Here is a 9916-nt window from a genome sequence, read left to right as displayed (position 1 = left end):
GTTTATGCATAATTACACCAAAACTTTTAGGGAGTATATATCCATTTCTTTATATATATATTTTGATTCGATATTTTGATAAACTATTTTTTTTTTCTTTTTTAAAAAACTAAAAGTATGGGTACATAGTATAGTTCGTTCATTAAGTTAGTATTTATAATCAATTTGTTTTTTTAATTTATATTTTGACATTAGCACTCTAAAACTTTAATCAAAATCTTGCAATATTTTCACCGTAAAATAATAAGAGGAATAATATTGAACAAAAATTAAAGTTTAGAGACGCTAAAGACAAAAAATGACTAAAGTTTCCCTCCTAGTTAACATGGTCGACCTAATCCTATTAAAATACACCTATAATATATAAAAATTATGTAGAAAAAATCTTATATAGAAAAAATTTTATATAGAAAAAATAGATCTATTAAAATATAAAAAAAATTATTTATATCAATTTTATATAGAAAAATTATATTTTTAGACCATTAAATATGCTTAATATTAATTTTTGTCCGACAAATTAATCTAACTTTTATAAATCCATTAAGTTTTAAAATTGATGAAATTTAATTTTTTCAGTGGTCGAAATTTTAATTTTTAACCAAAAATGTCATGGCATGCCAAGTTGATATTTTTTGGAGATTTTTAGTTTTACGTGACTTTAAAAAATGAGTTGGATCACATGTTGAATAAAATTATGTTATATGAAATTATTATAATTTATAAAATTAAAATCATTATAATTAAAAAAGTAAAATTACTATTTAAAAAATAATAATCAAACACCCCCCACCCCACCTCACCGCACGAGTGGCATCCCCTTCCCCCACTCGCCCGCTGCCCGCCCCCGCGCCCCACCCTCGCCCCCTGTTTGCGCTACTCCCATCGCCCACGCCTTGTGATAGGCAACCGCAGTGCTGCCGTTGTTTTTTTATTTTTTTAAAATTAATTTTAAATTAATTTAATTAAAAAAATATTATAATAAGAATATTAATATATTTATATATTTACATATAAAATAATATTTTATTATTAATAAATAATATATATTATTTTAAGATTTATTAAATTGTATATATTATATATTATATAATATCTATATTATTATGTATTAGATTTATGAGAGAAGGGCAAAAATGCTAAAAAAATTAACTCCCGTGTGTTTCCAACCCTAGCTTCAGGGATCTTTTTGAACTTTATTTTATATCATAGGGGTATAATTGATACTTTAATTTTCACATAAATTTTTTTTTTTTGAAGATTTCTGAAATCATAAGGGGTCCTTAGATATTTTCCTATTAGCATCTGATACACAGAATCTCCTAGAACATCACAAATAGAATTAAGATTATTATAAATATATAACATATACAATTAATTAAAGGGATACTTACACTACCTTTCCTTAAAATTTGGTGTAATTATACGTAAACCCCCTAATATATGTTTTTGTCAAACAAATTTACTGAATTTGCTAATATTAATAGAAAAGTTGAATGAAAATTTATATTTACCACCAACTGACTTATACTGATTTATTACAAATCAAAAAAAAATTTATGATAAAATTATTTTTATAAGGGTGAAGATATGCCTGCTCACATGCATTAGCATGTGAAGATATATAAAGGTGTATTTGGATTAATGGAGTTGGATTTGAAGAAAGAATTTCAAATGACAGTATTTAAAAAGAATTTGATATCCATCCATATTTATCAAATTATAATTTAAAGTTAGAATAAAAGATTGGAATTATCTTTGGTAATAAGGATTTGAAACCAAATGCAACCTAAGAGTAGATTGGTCAGAAAAGATTTGTTTGACTTACAAATAAGTCAATTGGGGGTAAATATGAATTTTCTTCAATATTTTTGTTAATATTAACAAATTCAGTGAATTTTGACTAACGGAACGATTCATTTTTTAGACAAAAATAAGTATCAGGGGTACTAAATATAATTTCTTAAATTAGAGAAAACTTAGGTATAATTACACCAAATATTAAAGAAGAGCAGCATAATTATATGCTAAGATGTACATTTGCTATTAATTAGTTAAATATGTACCCGCAGACTAAATCTGATGATAGAATTTTTAAATTGTAGTTATAAAGTTGACAAGTACGTATTCAAAGTGTTGAATTTAATTATGTATCCATCAATGTTAATTTTGAAATTGAGTACTAATAAATAAAAGAATTCACAATCCAATAAAATAAAGGTAATGTGATTGTCCAATAAATTTTGTAAGGTGGTGTTAATATTTTTTTCTTAGAGATCTAGACAAGAGATACTTTTTATTTATTTATTTATTTATGGAACATGTTGTCTGGATTAAGGGATTAAATAAATTGTTGCAAGAAATCTTAACTTTATGCAATAACGAAATTCCATTACAATTAGAAAATTTAAAATTACCAAGACATACCATCCATATTATAAATTAATGTGTGTGTCACGTCATCTCTATGTGTATTTAATAAATAATATTTTATATTTTAAAATATATTATAAATAAAAATAAAATATATAAATCAGCCAATCACATTTACCAAAAAAAAAAAAAAAACAAGAAAAGAATACTAACATAAAGTATTATGGAGACAATAAAGAATTGGTGTAGTAATGTTAAAATAATATAGTCACTTTTGAAAAGAAAAAATGTAATTGCAATTAAGTTTTAAAATTATCTAATTAGGGGTATAATTGTCATACACAAAAATTAGTGTGGTATGTCAGTAACCGTAGTTTATGGGTGTAGAAACTTTTTTTTTTATACTAACCGTCATGACACGCCGTCTATTTGAATAAAAATAATATAAACCAACACATCACATTTAAAAAAACATATAAAAGAAAGAAAGAAAGCAACAAAGAAAAAAAGCTTATCGGTATTAATTATCAGCATAATAATAAATTGGTGATACGGTGTCATAACCTCTATTTGTGAGAGAAAAATGCCTTCTCTTATATATTAGTATAGAAAAAAAAATAAAAGAAATAAAGACAGCAACAAAGAAAAAAAAAACTTTGGGGTTGATGCGGGAGAAAATACCAAATGACTAATGTACCCCTCATTAAGGGTAAAAACGGATTGTCACTCCTTTCAAGTCAATTTAGCAGCGGATATGGCAAGAGAGAAACCCATGAGCGTGATTTATAGAGGAGATCGCGGATCTTGATCATGAGCGCGATCCAAGCACTTAATCAGCGCCATAACGTTCGATTAATAGATCCAATGCTCCTTGTCATGACACGTGGCAGCTCGTTAGGGCAAAGTGTAGTTGTATAAATATGAGGAACTCAAACCGAGGGAAGGTAATCTTGACTTTCCAAGCCAGCAACACCAGCAGTCCCCCACCATCGGCGCGCCAGTATATCAGCCTCAATGATTCAAGGTAAATTCTTTTATGAATATTTTTTAGTATTATTTATCTTGAAAATCACTAATTAATATTTTCTTTTAAGTCTGACCGCAAATTCCACGAGTGCATCAATGCGGTGGTGCGAGGACACATTTTCCACCCTTGGGGATGTTTGAGTCGGGTGCTGCCAGAGCACCAACAGTTCTAGTTCGAGAGCATGAAGGTAATGTACTTTAAAATAATTTTGTATCATCTTATAATCTAAATTGTTTAATGAATTTTACTAATATTTTTTCTTAATTTGATATTTTGTAGATGAGTTACTGGTGGAACTGTGATGATGAGTCAATGTTCCGGGTATTTCACATGTGGGCGGGCAAATTCATTTGAAGACGGTTTACCATCACCAGGAAGGAGCTAGTCAAACCACTTTCGCTAGCCAATGAGGTATGGCTCCAACTCCATGCATACTGGACTAGCGCAGACTTCCTAGAATAAGACGAACCGGGTGGTGAAACCCGCAACATCCTCTACTGTGTACCACGGGGGATCTTCCTCTGTCGGCATACACAAGATGAAGATGGTAAGTAAATTATATGGTTTTTATAGTTTATCATTAATTTATAAATATTATGTTAACTATTTTATTGTTTTACAAAAGGCAGAGCTAGGACGGCCACCCAAACAGTTGGAATTGTTTGCCAGATGCTATAAGAAGAAGGACGATGGCGGCTGGAGTGGCCCATGGGTAACTGAGGTAGCGGTAAGTACAATAATAATTTTATTTTTTTAAAAAATATTCTCGCGGTAAAGTTCTAATAATTTTATTTGTTTTGCAGGAGACATTCTAGAAGTTGATGAAGGATCATTAGCCTCAACCTACAGTTAAGGACCACGATACCTCGGCCGAATTGAAAGCTTTAGTGGCGATGACTGACAAGTAGTTGTGGCTGGCTGTAGTCGTGGGCAAGAACAAGGATCGTGTATTTAGTCTTGCTTTTGAGTCCCACATCTCCAGCCAGACCTACATATCACCATCACTACCCCATTACCACAATCAAAATCGGCCATGGAGGATCGCATGAACCAGCTTGAGACGATGATGGTGGAACATGATGGCCATAATGAGGAAAATGCAGTCCAGCTCCTCGACTACGCGATCGTCACAGCTGACCGCTCCACTAGCGGCGCAGCACAACTTTTGACAGACCCCCTGCTCCGAACGAGGACGATATGTACATTGCTGATGAGGAGGATTTAGATTAGATTTTATGTTTTTTTTTTAATTTTGTAATTTGATACTATTTTATATTAATATAATATTTTTTTCCTAATTGTTCATGTTTCATAATATTTATTACATTCCATTATTTAATAGTTAATCAATTAATTGAACTCATAAATATAATTAATTTTAATAATTAATTATATAAAATAAATTATTTTTTAAAATTTTATCATTAAATAAAAAATTAAGAATGATTTTAGTAATAGCAAAAAAAGTATTACAAATTTCAAAATTACAATCGTTCCGAACGCCATTACTAAAACAATTCTAAATAAGTATCTCTATAAAGTACTGACAGTTCCTAAATATATTGCAACTCAAACTAATACGCACACTATACTGTGTTCCAATACAAATATTCCTAATACAGTTACAAGAGGCTGTTTCAAGTCATGCCTAATACTATTTCAAAAATTGAGTTTTATACAATTTCAATGACCGTTTTTAAATATATCACCAATACAAATAAATGCAATTCCAAAATTCATGGTTGAATATTACAAAATCTATTCCAAAATATTAGGAATTAAAATACATAATTGTTCCAAACATTATCCAATGTGCTTGAATAAAAATAAATAAATTGTCATATTCAAATACACTATTAGAAATGATCAACAATAATGTATTATAATATCCATTTCAATTGGAACGGTTCTTTACCAACTGTCCCTAAATTTTAGGAACGTTGTTTATAATGACAGAATGTAAACCGTTCTAAATTCCGGTTCGAATTAATTTCCTAAATTTCAAACCGGCCCAGATTTAAAAAAAATAATTCCTAAACCAGACCCAATCCTGTATTTTTTTGTAGCGGTTGTCTTTGCAAGAAAAAAATTGATCGAAAAACGTCATATATGACAAAGTGCAAATTTCAAAAAGTTGAGATGGTAAGTTGACACAAAAAAAAAATATTTTAATAACAAAGTATAAAAACAACCATAACTCAAATGACAAAATATAATTTATCCTAATTAGTATCATTGCTTATACGTTGAACTATTTGTGGTTTTTGAACTTTCAAATTCCATGACTCTTTGCCCCTTTTCGTTTACTAGGCAACACTTTCTTTGTAGAAGTGGCAAACTCTAAACAAATATTTTTGTTTAGGAGTCAAGGATAGATGTTCAATACTTTAAATACCCCACAAATTTATAAAATAGATTTTACATTCAATTTTATCTCCCATTCACTATTTTATGTAAGTAGGACATCCTCATATCTCATGGTATTTTATAAGAGCAATTTGATCATATTATATCCAATTTAATATCTTTGGTACCGATTTTTTAATCGACTTTAGTAGATCTTACTAAAACGAATGAGGAAATATTAATGAACTTTATCAAGAATCCAATTTTGACCTACAATATTTAATTCCTTCATTTGATTATTTTTTATTATTAAGATATATCAAGTTGTAATTTTAAAATTATCACTAAAATAATATATTAAATGACAATAATTGTATCAGTGAGAAAAATTATGCATATAATTATCACTAAATACAATTAATGAAATATGTATAGTGATAACTATTATTTATTATCATCAAATCATCATCATATATGAGTCAATAATTATATTTATTGACAATTCTAAGAATATTTTTACCTATTAAAAATGAAAGGTCAATTTTATATAAAAGTTTCTTTCATAACCAAATATATGATAAAAAAAAAATTTAATTTTTATATATACATAGAATGAGTTGTATGCTATTAATATAGATAGTGAATTCTTGATCTCTTTGTTAAATTAGAAATTTTAAATTTGTATTGATGTCATCATTCCGTTGATTCTTGAGGTACTGGCAAGTTAGTGTATCTTAATTGACATAAATAAATAATCAAATTGGAAGGTTGAAAAGCTCAGTATCATTTTATAATATGAATGGGATGTTTTGGTAATTTTTAAATTTTTTAATTGTATTGAAATTTGTATTACAATAATTTCTTTAATCCCTTAATCCAATACAACAAGTTATACAAAATAGTTGAAGGAGATGAATGTTACATAAATATATAAATAAAAGAGTATCTCTTATTTAGATCTTTAAAGAAAAATTATTAAAATAAATTTCTATATTTAAAACATCAATCAACATAGTTTCTAATTGTTTTACTCCATTATTAGTTTTTTCATTTATTAGTGCTCAATTTCAAAGTTAGTATATATTGATAGGTACATAATTAAATATTTAAACAATTTGAACTTCATATGAAAATTTTAAAAAATCTATTTCAGATTAATTAATATGAAATGACGGTATTATAAAATAATAAATGTAGCCAATGTTGTTGATTGCAGCTCTAATTAGTTAAATATATGGCATGGTAAATTTGACATTTTGATGTACATATACAACCTTATCACAAAATTTTAATATTTACATGGCATTGTTGATCCATACTCATCATGATTGCAACTTTAATATTTTTCCTTGTAGTGAAGTTTATGTCTCAGACCTCCCAATAATTTTTATTTTTTGGCTTGCCATTAATTCTTGTTTTGATTATTTTATATACTTGACGGCAGAACTATCTTTATTCAATTCCTTCGAATATTTTTAAGAATTTTATATTTAACTATCAAAGGTGATACTGGTGTATCATACTTATTGAAGATAAAATTCTAAATAACCCTCTTAGTAAGTCAAAATAACACCTAGATCTAGGATTTGAGTCCTGGGCTCCCGGTCGGGTCGCTTGATCACACCCGCCCGACCTGTATGGCAACCTGCTCCAAGGATCAGAGATCCTAACCATATAGTGTTTGACAACTTAAAACTTGAGATGACACCATGTGGACCAAATATGTACGGACATATATAGTCCTATAAATACCCTCATTCCATTGTATTTATGGTATGATACATTTATTACTCGCTATCTCATTTACTATTTGAGATTGCTATTTACCATCACGAAGATGACTTAGACATTGGAGGATTATCGTTGGGGATCCAAGCTAACCTAACATACATTTCTTTTCTCAGAGACCACCAAACATTTGAGGTAATCATATAGGATAATGGACCACCAAAAAACATGTCGCAAAATTCATCATAAAAAAATGATGAATATTTGTGATGGTACGTGTGTCACCAAATACATTACAAATTCGTTGTAGCATCGCGAAGAATGTCGCAAATTAATTTCTTTCAAGATTCTTGATGGCTTTGTCAGCATGTCCGTGTGATTGCTAATTCACGACGGATTTTGGATGCATTGGGATGTATTTGGGATGGATATCTTGGAGACGTGGGTTTCGTGATAAAACTGTTACAAAATTCCTCCCAAATTGACATGGATTTGGGATAATTGTAGCTATGTTCCAAGTTTTCATGCATTCTGGAAAGCATTTGCGCGGACTCAGTGCATATCTTGGAGGGGCGAAAATCAGTGGTAAAGTCGTTGAGGAATGCATTCGGATTTACGATGACTTGGTGACAACGGATGTTCCCACTGACTGATAAATTTGCCTTGAGAATTTAAGTGAACCCAAAAGTTGGGAAAAATAAAATAATTAAATAAAAGAAAAAATTGCATAATATCCCCTGTGTTATGTTAAAATTTTTACACAAAATTTACCTGTATTAGATAAATAGCCATAAAAGACCCTGTGAATTTTGAAACCCTGCAAAAAAAGGGCCCCCTCCGTCCAAAATTGACAGAAGGTGTTGTAGACAGGGTAAAAATGAGTGTAGGGGCCTTTTTTTTTCTTTAACCTTATTTCAGCTTTCTTGGTAGTGCAATGCTCCAAAAATACCCTCCTCCTCCACTTCATATAAAACTTAAGATCCTCCTACAAACATACTACACAAAACTAGGGTTGGGCAGGATGCAATCACTAGAGCATGCACAAGACTGGATTTCGCTCGTGTGTGTGTTATGCTTGATGTTACTACGAAATTGCCAAAGCATCTTGTTGTCATATCTCCGACTGGGGGGGGGGGGGGAAGTCGCATGTAAAGTTGATGTAGAATATGAGTGGCTCCCTCCAAAATGCACCACTTGTAATATCCTAATTTAAATGTTGATTTTGAACTTAAATCTGGCCTAATTCATTTTGATCCGGGTCGAATTGTTCGATCTCGAGTGACGATCTCACTGTAGACGGATTAACTCTTCCGAACCAGATTTTGGGTCCCCTGAGAATAAAACACGAACCGTGAGCTCGTCGGGCACGTCCCCAACAATGACCCTTCGACGCTCAAGTTAGGTTGATCGAGAAAAATATATGCGATCTAGGAATTCGGTCTCAATTAATGCATAACAGTTACCTCATATGGTGCGTCGGGGTCTATTTATAGAACACAGTTGTACGTCAAGTACTGGGCCACGTGGCCTTATCTCGTCGGCGCGTGTTCTGATCGAACGGTTATCGTTACCCGGGTCTTCGGTCAGTCTGTGCGATCCAGGTCGGGTCAACTGCGACCCACCTGCTACAAAATACGCGGATCCTGATCACGAAATGACTATAATGCCCTTAATAAGGGGCGCTTTGGTCCTTTTGTAGGTGTGATATGTGGATACTCATCATTACTCCCTCACTTTCTCAAAGTGCATGCTCGTGCCTTTGAGGAAGTCGAACCGTCGCTGCAGACACGTGTCCACGTCTCATCGGTTTGTTCTGCGGCTTGTATCCCGAGGGTGTTCTGCCTATAAATACTTCAAGCATTCAAAACGTTTCGCCTGCCCCACATACTGACTTTCTGCGACCGCTCTTCACAGCCCGAAGTTCGAATTCGATCTGCAGCTTCCAGAGCCATCCAGTTCTAAGGTACGATGTCTTCCAGCTCTAACTCGAACTCTAAGTCGCGTCCTGGTTTGGGGTCCGCTGCCATTCCCTCTGAGTCTGCGCCTGAGTCCGTGTCTAGGTCCGAGTCTGGGTCTGCATCTAAGTCTGTGTCAGGGTCTGCTCACGGGTCTTTCTCTACTTCTCCGAAAAGAAACAAGCAGTTTCCTATTTCAAAGCTTCATGATAAGCAAGCTGGCCCATCGGTTCTTGTTAGGTTCCAGGATAGGCTCGCCAAAAACCCTTGGGAAGCCGTGGTTAGTAAGGTAAAGACATCGGTTCTTAGGATTAAAGAGAAATACCACATTCCGTCCGATTACGACATCATCATTCCTGCCACCTTCGATCGCATGCACCGTCCCCCCGAGGGTTTTAGTGTTTTTTCTATCAAATATCTTGACGCCGGACTACGGTTCCCTTTGGCCCCTCCTGTGGCCGCGATTTTGAATAAGCTGGGGTTATGC

General features: G+C 32.0%; 1 long non-coding RNA gene across 1 annotated transcript; it reads left to right on the top strand.

Annotated features, from left to right (window-relative positions):
* The first annotated feature begins 2552 nt into the window (after window positions 1–2552).
* On the top strand, window positions 2553–3941 carry LOC148784516 (uncharacterized). The gene is made up of 3 exons (XR_016063813.1): window positions 2553–3397; window positions 3468–3587; window positions 3680–3941. It is a non-coding gene; the product is annotated as an uncharacterized LOC148784516 (long non-coding RNA).
* Window positions 3942–9916: the final 5975 nt, after the last annotated feature.

The sequence above is a fragment of the Sesamum indicum genome, linkage group LG13 (genome assembly GCF_026168435.1).
Source record: "Sesamum indicum cultivar Baizhima isolate 11 linkage group LG13, ASM2616843v1, whole genome shotgun sequence".
NCBI classification, from domain to species: Eukaryota; Viridiplantae; Streptophyta; class Magnoliopsida; order Lamiales; family Pedaliaceae; genus Sesamum; species Sesamum indicum.
This window is presented reverse-complemented; position numbering and strand designations above follow the sequence as displayed.